Consider the following 13,774-nt stretch of genomic DNA (forward strand, 5'->3'; position numbering starts at 1 on the left):
AAGTCCCGTAAATTTGTCAAAACAAATTTCTTATTGTTGTACGCATTGCAATCAAATTCAACAAAAATAACTGCATCACATAAAAAATGCGTGCACAATATTTTTCTTAAATTTGTTTATGCAGACAAACAAGAGAAATAGTTACAACAAATTTAACTAATTTTTATTAGCGGCAAAAAAACTAATCAAAACATATTTTACTTCACAGGGTCATTCGTTTATAAAAAATGTTTGTCTTTGATATGTAATTTACAGGGTCATTTGTTTATAATAAAAATGGATGTTACTGTAGGAAAATCTTATTGAATTTAGAAACATTTACTAAGTGAATTTAAAACTCATATTTGACTATTCATTTGATTTGTGGGGTTAAATTTTAGAATAAAATTTGGGCCTTACACTCCCTCCCTACTTCCCCGAAAGTAAAAGCGCGACCACTACTGTTCCCGGGAAACTGAACCGTGCCGGGACATACTACCTGTTAGCTTGACTTCTGTAACGTTGCTTCGGACTTTTGAATACTTTATAAAATTCGTCTTGGGCCGTAGTGACAATCTGATCGTGTTCTAGCGTGTCTTGTAGTTGATTAACAGGATATGGCGGCTGGGGGTCAAGTTCCTTTGATTGTAACGATGATTTGAAATCACTTTGCGAATGACTCTGTGGCATTTGCGACGATGATTCTGAACTTGTAGAAGTTGGTAACAATGGACGATTGACATGTGATGACTCTGGTACTATCGTTAAACGTTGTGGCAGTGTTGGACGTGATGATAAATCATGCTCTTCGATTTGACGCTTTTGTTCTCGTGGTTGTTGTACATCTTGTATTCGCAGTTGTAGGTTTACGTGATCTTGTATAGAATATGCATTGGAAATTCGATGTTTACTAAGTCCTGGTTTATTTTCTTCGATAGGCGTAACGTGTTGCGGAACTTGCTGTGGTTGTATTTCATGCGCTTGCACTTGCTCTGGTATTACTTGGATTGGATGAAATACTTCTGGATTTTGTTTGATATATCTAGGACGTTGTTGTCGTTGTGCCTTTTGTATTTGAGTTTGTGATTCTTGACGATCTTGTGTGTATCGCTGTAGACTAAATACTTTCGGATTTTCTTCGATATGTTTTAAATTTCGCTGACGTTGTACTTCTGGGATTTGGAACTCTTGTATCTCTTTGTTTGCTTTTGGATCATGCGATGGTGGTACAAGGCATTTACATGGCGCTTGCACTTGTAAATTTTCTCGCAGTTTTACTGAATGCTTGTCTGGGTAAATCTGACATTGTGTGCTTTGTATTATACTTGGCTTGGATAGTAATGCTGTCTTTGAAGTTGCAATTTTATTTACTTTTGCTGCTGTTTGCTTATCTATCGACTGGTTACGTTGTTGGTTACTTTGCTGCTGGTTCCGGACAGGTGATACGGGGCTTAGACTATAGATATCTTCAACTCGTACTGACGTCATGGACATGAGTCTCATTGTATTCTGTAATGGCATCGTTGGTGGATACTGGACCACTGTACACCTGTGGATAGTTTCTTCTTGAACACGGTCTCGACTCACTTTGTGCTGTGTTGTGTGAAGTTCTTCAAATTCATCAGCAAGTGTTGTTAATTCCTCTATACTTGCGAAGTCTTGATGTTTGATGTACATTTTGTAGTTTGCATTCATGTTGCGATATATTCGCTCTAATTGCGAATCTGGATTTAGGCAAGCTTGTCGCATTAAATTTTGAATGTCGATAAAATAATCCCTGAATTTTTCCTTTGGTTTATGAAGCCGCAATCGTACCTCATCTTCTAATTTCTCAAAATATCTAGAGGAAATGAAAAATTTCAGGAAGTCGACTTTGAAATTTGTCCATAGCTGCCAATGCTTATTATTACAGCGATGCCACATTAGTGCCTTATCTTCAAGAAGTATAGGCATCATCTTGGGAACTAGATTTACGTTAATAGCGTAAACATCTGCTAGTTCTTCTATTCTTTCTATGAACCCCAATGGATTCTTTCCTCCGTCGTAACGTACCGACCACTTCCTTATCTGTTCTAGGTCATGAGCATATGATGAGGCCATGATTGACATGAGGCATTTAATCTTTGGCCGTCTTGGGTTTATATTTTCATTTGTGGTAACGTTAGCTTGTGTTATTCAGTATGATGATAAAATCATAATTTTCCGGTTTACATTGTTTTACTCCTTGTATTCTTGCGACAAATTCTGCTAGTCCCTCTGAAACTCAGTCCCTGCTCGGGCGCCACTTGTAACGACCTTTTTCCCGGCCCTATCTATAGCTGGGGTATACTCAGCGAGTATACCAGGGTTCGTTATAAGAAATTTTATCTAAGTAAAATAATAGAGACACTTCTGTTTAAAGTAGCGTTTATTATTTAACAAAAAATAAGAAAATATAATCAATTTGTGGAAAGCGATGTTGAAAATGTTGCTAATGATGTAGAATGTTGTAATGATGTTGTAGACGGTGTAGCATGTTGTAAAATGTTGTATGGTGTTATAAATGTTGTAACGATGTTGTAAACGGTGTAGGATGTTGTGAAATGTTGTATGATGTCATAAACGCTGTCACGATGTTGTAAACGGTGTAGAATGTTGTGAAATGTCGTATGACGATTGCTTGTAGTGGTGCGCAAGTTGCTAACCTTGAAGTGAAAGAAATTCCAAATAGCTAATCTCTAGAAACTCTAATATCAATATAAAGCAATACCTTTGTCAGCAAAAGCCAGACAAGGGTTCCTTCCTACTGTTACGCCTGGCCACGTCCGTCAGCAATTGCCAAACGCTCGTTGTCCACACGCCTTCTTACAGTGTTGGTGACTCGTCGTCCATTCCTCCATCAGCTATGGCCAAATGGAAGTCTGGATGACTAGTTAAATTACCCTACGCCAGCAAAAGCCAAGCAGAAGGTAACTCAACTGGTTAAATTACCCTACGCCAGCATAAGCCAAGCAGAAGGTAATTCAACCATTATCACTTCACCCAAACTAGTTCATCCATTCACATGGTGATCGTCAGCAATGGCCAAACGAATCAACATATGCCTGGACCAACTAGTCCGAGCTCCCACTATCATCCCTAATAAAAGTGACTTACCTTGAAGTGAAAGAAATTCCAAATAGAAAGATTTGGCAATTTCGCTGCCCTTTTATTTGAAATTCCTTCCATTACATACAAAAACAATAATTATTTTCAAATAAACAAAGTACCGTAAATTTGTCAAAACAAATTTCTTATTGTTGTACGCATTGCAATCAAATTCAACAAAAATAACTGCATCACATAAAAAATGCGTGCACAATATTTTTCTTAAATTTGTTTATGCAGACAAACAAGAGAAATAGTTACAACAAATTTAACTAATTTTTATTAGCGGCAAAAAACTAATCAAAACATATTTTACTTCACAGGGTCATTCGTTTATAAAAAATGTTTGTCTTTGATATGTAATTTACAGGGTCATTTGTTTATAATAAAAATGGATGTTACTGTAGGAAAATCTTATTGAATTTAGAAACATTTACTAAGTGAATTTAAAACTCATATTTGACTATTCATTTGATTTGTGGGGTTAAATTTTAGAATAAAATTTGGGCCTTACAAAATTAAATACGATCAGTCATTTAACACGTGTTTTCGCAGCCTAACCAATAATTTTTCTAAAAATACAGAAAGACTTGCAAGACTTAGTTTTGGTAGTTTTACAACTACAAACCCATTTGAAGTGAAAAATAGAACTGACATTTTTATTATATATTTAATTTGTTTGACTGGATTAGCTTTGTGATCAATATGTGTGAAACTCTCTTTTACTAGCATATGTGTTTAATATGGTTTATATTATAATTGAAACGTTATCATCAATATCATCAGTAAAATAAGACCATCTAATGACTGAGGTAACTAATGAATCGGTTCATATAGAAAATCAAATGATCCATATGTGTTTTTCGTATATATTTGATATGATAAAAAATTATTTAAATTAAATACTCATTTTCTTTATTTTCTAATTTAGATCGTTCATCACATGTGTAAAAATTTAATGTCCATCCAGATCCATCGAAATTAGGTGATTTCTTTGAAACAATTGCAACGTGACTACTAGGTATTTTTACAGCATCCCAAGCTCCTGCCCAATTTTGGCCGCATAGAGTTAAAAATACTTCTTCATAACCATTAGGTAAAATTTTATAAATGGTTACATTATCCAGCGGACAATTTACTTTGGATCCCATATCAAAGCCTGAAAGATTAACATTTTTATCAAGATATTAAATAATCGAAAACAAATAAACAAACTGGAAAAATAAATGCGAATATAGTTTGGTGAAGGTACTTTTATATCCCATCTACAATTAGAAAAGTTACGATCGTTGTCATAATAAGGGCTGGATAGTACTCCATCATTGTTGTATATTTCTCCACCACAACCTGCTGGTAACGACCGATTAACTGCTATGTACTCAATTTTTATATAACTGAAATGGTTTGCATATATTCGTACAGCACTTGTGTTTGTATGTAGAGAACTTTCAGTAAATCTGTCTTGACATGTCTCCAATAATGTTTGATTTGTATGCAAGTCAATAAACTAAAAATTAATAATTGTTTAATATTAGACTGTTTACATCAGAAGGTACTAATACCTTAAGTAAACTGGTGGAGCAGTTATATATGTTAAAAAATATTGATTTCATGTAGAAACTTATTTTGTAATCATCCGGCACACGTATATCATCCACACAATGTACCTCTTCAAATGTACCCCTATAATAATCGATGTGGTCATTTAATTTAGTGTAGCTGTTGTTACACGCTAAAAAAAAGAAAATAAAATAATAAAAACTATATAAATACTTGTTAACAAATGTTGTTTAATATTATTAATTTAATATTTTTTAATACATCACTTACTTTGCTGATGTTGAATTGTTATATTGAATCCAGGGTATTCAAAAAATTCGTCACTATGGAAGCTTAGAATAATGGACTTTTCCGAATCATCAATAGGAAGTTTGAAACCAGTTGAATTACCACAGTAGTAGGTAGATAACTGTATTAAAAAAATAACTCCAACATTTTAAAACAGATCTTAATTGATTTTATCATTGTAAGTCATTCAGAAAAATTGCTTCTATGGTTTATAAAGTCTTAATAAGTGAGAAAGAGGGCAAAAAAGTGCAAAGTAACTTGAATGTCTGTAAGGGCTAGAGACAAATGCATAGCGCTTATAGTAATAAACAAATAAAAATCGTGTAAGTGGTTTATTGTGTAATCATTAAGTATTGTCTTTACAAAAAGTGTGGTATTGAAATTAAACAACTAAAAATAAAATGTAATTAGTTAATTCAATTATTCTACAGCTACTTTATGATTTTGGTCTAATATAACACAGAATGAATTTGTTAATAAACTTTCACAGCAATTTAACAAAACTTCGAAAAATGCGCGAACATAAAAAAGTCAGTTGCCTTTGGGTACGTTGGCTAATGAACGCTGACCCTGAGCTTCAAATTTGGCAGGGCACAGGTACAATCCCTAGTATTTGCTGTCTTAAAAAATTATTTATGAATAGTTAAATACAAGAATTATTTCTAAGACCACTGATAATGGGTTTTTGGCAAAACAAAACAAAACAGCTGTATGTTCAGTCAAAAATTCAATTAATAAAAACATTAGAAATATAAGAATTTTTGTTGTTGTAGTTCACTACTTTTCACAAAACTTCTGCAATTATTAAAATAAAATTTAAAAACATAGTTGATTTGAAAATTAATATCACATTTATAATGTCAAAGTTACAAATATATTATGGTAAAATATGGCAATAATATTATAATTATTATTATAATTTCTCACTACTGCATGGATTGAGATTTAATTTTACATACTTCCAATTTCCTTCCGAAAGTCATTATCATGCAAACAGTTTTAATCATTTTAAATGCTCATTTAAAAATGTATCACCTATTGAGGCAATCTAAGACACTTTCCAGGTATTTTAAGATATTCAGTTTTAATCGTACATATGAGGTCAGATTCCTCTAAATATCTTTGAATAATTTCCTGCAATCACTTTAAATGATGTTGTCTTTATATACAATTTGTTTATATAACTGCAATGGTTTTGCATTAGTCCAGATTATATATTGAGAAAGACCTATGAATAACTATTAAATACAAACTAAAACAATAACTGAAATCGGCTTTACTTTGTACTCTGTTATTTTGTTCCTGTATTTACAAAAAGTCATTGTGTTATGTGATTTATATTAACCACTACGGTCGAGTAAAAAAATTACTATTTTGTTTCCAGGTTTAATAATTTTTTAATCATTTAGAGAACATGATTATTTAGTGCGGTTGTGATCGTTAAAAAATCCACTTAAAATTTCTAGAAAACTCTCATTAATCTAAAATACATTGTGACCGAAAAGTTTCCGGAAATTTTAAATAAAACGCAAAATTCTTAATCTTCATCAATATTTATTTTATCTCCTTCAAAATATGCTCCATTAGAAGCGATACACAAATGCCAACGTTTCTTCCAATCATCAAAACATTTTTTATAGGCGCTTTCCGGTATGGCTTTGAGTTTCCTCTGCGAATTCTGTTTTACGTCTTCTATGGATTCAAAACGCGTTCCTCTGAGTGGTAATTTGAGTTTGGGAAACAGGAAAAAGTCACACGGTGCAAGATCAGGTGAATACGGGGGCTGTTCGATGGTATTTATTGAATGTTTGGCCTTAAAATCGTTGATAATGTTGGCTCGGTGCGAGGGAGCATTATCGTCATGAAAAATCCATGAATTATCCTTCCACAATTGAGGCCGTTTACGGCGGATATTTTCACGCAAACGTCTTAAAACAGTCAAATAATAGGCTTTATTGACTGTTTGTCCTTCAGGGACGAATTCATGATGCACCACACCACGAATATCGAAGAAAACAATCAGCATTGCCTTGATTTTCGAGCGACTTTGGCGTGGTTTTTTCGGTTTCGGCTCGTCTTTTCCTCTCCATTCCGATGATTGTTGGCTTGTTTGCATGTCGTACTCGTAGACCCATGTCTCGTCACCCGTTATGATGCGTTCCATGAAAGTTGGATCGGAATTGGCACGATCAAGCATGTCTAACGAGACCTGTCCACGATGGTGTTTTTGGAACAAATTGAGGTGAATCGGAAAAAGCCGAGCGTTGACACGTCGCATACACAAATTGTCCACCAAAATCAAACGAGCCATCTCACGACCGATGCCTAGCTCTCGTGCTATCTCTCTAACACTCACATGAGGATTTTTGAACACGATTTCCTTTGCCTTTTCAATGTTTTCGTCGGTGGTAGAGGTCGAAGGTCGTCCAGAACGCGGCATGTCTTCGACGGTCGTACGACAGTCCTGAAAGGCTTTGTACCACTCATAAACTTGAGTTTTCGATAAAACTGATTCCCCATAAGCCTTTTGTAGCATTCGCAACGATTCTGCACACGAAAATTCGTTCGAAACACAAAATTTGATGCAAACTCTTTGATCAATATTTTTTTCCATTGTTTTTTTCGCAACGCACTACTGAGGTGAACTGGTTTTCAACAGCTGCCGTAAACGAACTGTCTGACAGATCGCGCTCATTTTTGGCATAGTAATTAAGGACAGTGCTGCCCAAACTACATAAACTTAAAATATCGAAAAATATACAGCGCGCGAATTTTAAATGAGAATTTCCGAAAACTTTTCGGTCACAATGTATGTTCGTATTTACTATGGTTTTATGCGGACATAGAAAAAAGTAACTATTTAAGAGCAAACCTTTGATAATGGATATATAGTCAGGTCTTGCCCTATTTTCACAGAAGTTTTAAATTCTTATTACAACAGAAAAATAGAAACATATGCTCCACTAATGCCAAGGAACTACAAACTTTTATAAAAGAGATAGTTGACTTAATGACTGTTTCCCCAATGGTTATAACTGTTTTATACTTAAGATTTGAAACAAAAAATATGATAGAATAGTGAGTTTATAGTGATTGATGATTTGCTTTATAAGAAGTATATCAGACTCAACATCCAAATAGTAAATATTCAACGTACTATTTATTACTAATGATTGCACTTCGAAGCGGGATTCTAAATGCTAAACTTCAAGGTATGAAGAACACTCTTCTTAAAGTTTTGTCATTCATATGGAACGCAATTAAAAGAAATATTTACATGTACATGTACATTTCAGTGAAGAGTAAAGAGTGGTTTGTTTCATATCTTTGTGTGCAGAGGGCAATTGTAGAGATATATGACTTTCTCAGAACTATAGTTGTAGCTTCGGCACATCAGGAATCACATAGTCTGCGATGCTTCGTACAAACTCTTGCTTGGATTATTAGAAGTGAGATTAAGATTTATAACGGAACCGGGTGAAACGGTTATACTCCAACTACACACCACTTCACCAGATATTTCCGCATTATGTGGCGAATGTATGGAACCTGAGAATGAATCTAGTTTGCCTCCGCAACCAGTACTTGTTTGCTGCCAAACAATATTGAACCCTTTATCAGAAAAATACCAATCCGATACAAAGCGTATATATAACACATTTGTAAAAGATGGTATTCGGTCTGGTATTTTCACTCCACAATATTGACCAATTAATGGAGAATTACTAAACATGCCATTCCTAGAATAAATCGAAAAATAAATATATAATTTTTCTTTAATTAAGTTTTTAATATTTAACAGTAATTAAATTTAACAGATAATTAAATTTTGAACAAAAAAAATTTTTTCTAGCTATAGTACATGGTCTGCAACCTGATCTGTTTTTGTATTTCGCAGGAAAATGGATTTAAATCGTTTAGGTGAATATGTAGAACCAAAAATATAGAAATATTTCTATGTTTTTGGTAGAACATTACGTTACTGCCATCCGGCGCCTAAATTTAATGCCGATCACACAAATGTTGGTACTCGTCTAATGTGTCAGACTAAGTTATAATCCAAGTTTGGAATGATTTCTATATTATAGACAGCCTGATTATGTTTTACAAAGATTTAATTTTAAATATCTTTGTTGATTTTATGTAGAAGCCTGACCTTTAAAGAGATACTATATATATTACACTAGTCTTTTTATCGGTAAAATAAAATAGTAGAAAGCATATTTTACCTCCTCTCTATCTTGACAAAGCTTCATGCATGATAAAATCTGTCACAGGAGGCGCTCCTGATATACAAAAAAGTATCGTTTATAACTTAGTGGGATACTAATGCAACTAATTTAAAAGATTTTGTTACTTGCTTATTTTGCTTATCACAGATGGAGTTAAAGTCACAAATTTTTAATAATAATTTCTAATATTTTTTTCAAAGGTCATATAATACCTAGGTTAGAGGTGTGTTATTATTGTGACCTGTTACTCCAAGCGATGAAGAACACAAAAACAGTAATGACATACTATTCATTCTCTTACCTTGACGAATAATTAGAAAAAGAATGGGTGTTAAAGTACAGAAATGATCGAGAAGAAAAATTTAAGAAAATTAATATCAAGATAATTATGATAATTTTGTACGTAGTGAGTAATTTAAAAGACAACATTGCAAGATGTAGAGCTGCAGTTTGGGGCATATAAGAAAGGCAAACTAAAATATTACAATCCTATACCATCGTCTTTTGTCCTATAAGAGCTGTCAATTATCTCGAACAGTAAACAACCTGATTATAATAAGAGTTTGGTCTCGAAAATGATATAGTGTTTATGCTTCACGTTTAGAGTAAAAGAAACTGGAAAATTAAAATTCTTTGAGATTACTATTATGTCTCTGTATTTTCGGATAACATATTATATATGCCCAAATGTTAAGTCAAAACGTGACAAACAGAAACATGAATGGTTTAAAGGCTAATTAATATGTTTTGACTAATGTTCTTAAACAATGTATATGACTCAAAAACAATGCCTGACAAAAAAAATTACCAAATAATGGATTCACGAATTGCTATTGCAAACACCTATTTTGAAAATTTATATTTACTTTTGAAAGTACCTTATAAGAATTATTTGAAAGTAATTAACACTTTTCACAGAAACATAAGGCACCAAAACGGCATGGTGTTGTTTAAATTGAAAGTAATAATTATTTCACCTTATCTCTAAGAAATCATCATCGCATACAGTCGAAACTTGCTCCAAATCGAAGTCCTTAGGCACAAGTTCTATTGTGTGACCGAGTGGCGCAATTATAATCCATACACAATCCAAGTCATTACCGTAAGGCATTGGCCAACCCGGTGACGTAAGTACACCGAACCTTGTACTGAAATTACCACCACAGTCTAAAATAATGTGAAAAATCAGTGAGATTTAATTAAAAGGTCTTATTTTTATTACATCCAACTTACTTTCCGCACTATCCACTAAAGTATAATTGAAAGATATATACGCCGGAAAATAGTCAGAAGAATTAGTTAAGCCATTAACAGACTTTATTGTCAATACATTCGTGTGAAACACTTCATTCAAATAAATATTTTGAGAATAACTGTGGATTAATCGTTATGAAAAAACATGATTTTATAGAAACATAGATTACAAATCATAGTTCCTACCTAGCCAGAAGCTTTTCGTCTTTGGTATCAGGTAGTTTTGAATGCAACGAAAGACTGAAGTTATTGGCATTTTGTGGTGGTGTGTAGGTTATAGTCAAAGATATGTGTTTATTTTCTGGTGCTTCAATAATCCATTCACAATAAGAGACGTCACTGAGCTTCTCGTTGCTTTCGTAACTGTTACGTGATTCCGTGAAAATTCCACCACAACGCACAGTTTCAAAAGAATATTCTATTTTTAATCCTCTCGCCCTACGACTATTGTGTGCCGTTTTGAAAGTAATACGCAAGTGATTTTGGCTGGATACCAATGGTTCTGGAGTAGCATTCTTATAAAACCGACGTTTACTTATCTTAGATAGATAAACCTTAAAATGCAAATAAAAATAAACATTCAAAATGTTTTCTTTAAGACTTAAATACGTGTTGGTAAAGTTTCCAACTATTGTTTACATTTTTTACAAACCTCAACAAAATTAAGATTTTCATCAACATCACTGTCGTTAAGTTGCTTCAATTTCACATTGTGGCCATCTTCATCCAGAAGTGTTGGCACTCTTTCAGATATTTGAAAATCTGCAAACTTAATATGGATCACACTTCCCAATGGACCATAAATGTCATATGTACAAGTCATGTGTTCAATATAGGGGTTAGGATAATTGGGTGTCATAAAAATTCCATCATCAGGACCGAAAAATTTGTCCTCACAAACTTAAAAAAGACATTTGTACTCATAAGTTCTATTTACGCTATATATAACGCACTTACCCCGACTATATCTTGCTTCGAAAGACAATGTGTCATAGTTTAAGTCTACATACCGTATAAACAAGTAATTTCCCTCCGATATAATCGGACTCTTTGACTCGCAATAACCACATATTTGTTTCTCCAATGGATATTCGTCAGTTTTTCCATTAAAAATCTAAGAATTTATATATGTCTAATGTAACTGCTAATATATGTATTTTATACATTATTGACTTACATCAATTTTTTGGAACTCACAAAGATCAAAATCCATTAATCCGAAATCAAACATCCAACAATTTAAAATTTCTAGTTTTATTTTAGTACCTGGGGGCTGCTGTATTAGATAAAGACAAATTGTTCCATCAATGTTGCCGCCGATAGTAGCTCTTGGCTCAGTGAAAATTCCACCACAGTTCGGTGAACTTGGTATCACCTCATAATGTAATTGAAATGAACTGTCTTCTCGAATAGCATCTGTATGGAAATGTATGCTTATTATATTTGAAGATGTATAGAAAGGAGCAGGTTTTTCAGACTCGCAGAAAGTTTTTACGAGGCGATCTGAGTCGTAAATCTTTAGCGTATCTTGTGTACAATTAGAATCACCACCAAGATTAATTTCATAAAAGCGCAATACAAATCGATAACCAAAACTCGCTTCCAACTCCCATTCACATTCACGGTTAATAGGTGTCTTTCCGGGATAACCTGGAGACTTTATTACATCGCTGTTACCCATACCCAATTCAAATTGACCACCACATGTGTAAGGCTGTGATACCCACGAAAACTGAAAGCCAGTTGAAGTAGTTTCGTTATCCGTACGAAACCAAAAAAATACTTCTTGATGAGAAGTCATAATGGTACCGCCGTGAGGCAAATCGCTTCCACAGAAGCGTCCCACAAGCTGCGCACTAAGTGAACGACCATCGTGAATTTGCAGAAAATCTTTGCTGCAGTCAAGCGACGTTTGCAAATCAAATTTACTGAAAGTTATATTGAGAATTTTATTAGTTGTGGTACGTATGATCCATGCGCAACGTTCTCTATTTTCGTAGTTACCACCCTCTGGTGGATAGATCACTTCTCCTGTTTCTTGTCTCAAAACGGAACCGCAAATTTCACGTTGTATTTCACAGTTTTTTCCTGTAGTGCCACGTTGACATGCACAACGATACTTATTTTTCGGAGCCAACTTACAACTACCACCATTTGAACATGGATTTGGATGGCATGCGTCATTTTTTTCACATGTAGCACCCATATAACCTTCAGGACATATACAACGAGTGCCCTCACCATTCACTTCACATGTGCCGTTATTCTACAAAATATAAACAAATTCAACATTGTGACTTATAACAGATCTGTGGAATATACTTACCTTACATTCATGATTCTCACATGGATGTGTGGCTATTTCCGATTTACAACCATTTTCTCCAAAACCGTGACCAGACAAACCGACTGGACAAGTGCAAACCACCGTATCCGATATATACTCACATTTTGCTTTAGGATGACAAATATTTTCTGAACTACAATCATTGGAAGGAGCCGGTATACAAATATGACCATCACCCAACCAACCTTCTGGACAATTGCCACAGTGATATGATCCCTAATAGTAAAGACATGAAATTCATCGTCAATTCAAAAAAATGAAATTGATTTCTCTATTTATTTTATAGTACCTCAGTATTTATACAGTTTACTTTCGGTATTAAACTGCAACCACCGTTATCGATAGCGCACTCATCCACGTCAAGACAAGTAATGCCATTTCCAGTGTATCCATTTGGACATGGACCACATTTAAAAGTACCTGGCATATTGATACACTCACTATGGCAAGGATTAGTGTGAAGCTCACATTCGTTAATATCGATTACACATGCTGGAGAAGAATTTGTATATGTCCAGCCAACATCGCAAATGCAAGTATAGTTATGTATATTATTGGCGCTCACACATGTGCCATGGCCGCAGAGTTCTTCTCCATTATATTTTTCACAAATCATCTCACGAAGACGGCAGTGAACACCAGAAAAACCAGCAGCACACTCACAACTATAATAATAATATTGAAATCAGTTATCAAATGGCAAATATTAAAACTAAAGGCTTTTTTTTCTAAAAAATTAATTATTATTTGGGCGTAGTCTGGGCGAAATCCATAAATCAAAACAATCTCCAAACTACGCCCATGATGGTATCGAAATGTCATAGCATTGTATGTAAGGACATATACATGAAATCAAAGCATTTGACTATCAAATACAATTGAATAATACTAATGTATTATTAGGAATAGATCAGATCATACAACACCAAAACTATAGAAAAAGGAAACTATAATACATTAGCAATCTACGAGTATTATAGGTATTTTT

This window comes from Teleopsis dalmanni, chromosome 1 (assembly GCF_002237135.1).
Source record: "Teleopsis dalmanni isolate 2A chromosome 1, ASM223713v2, whole genome shotgun sequence".
Classification (NCBI taxonomy): Eukaryota; Metazoa; Arthropoda; class Insecta; order Diptera; family Diopsidae; genus Teleopsis; species Teleopsis dalmanni.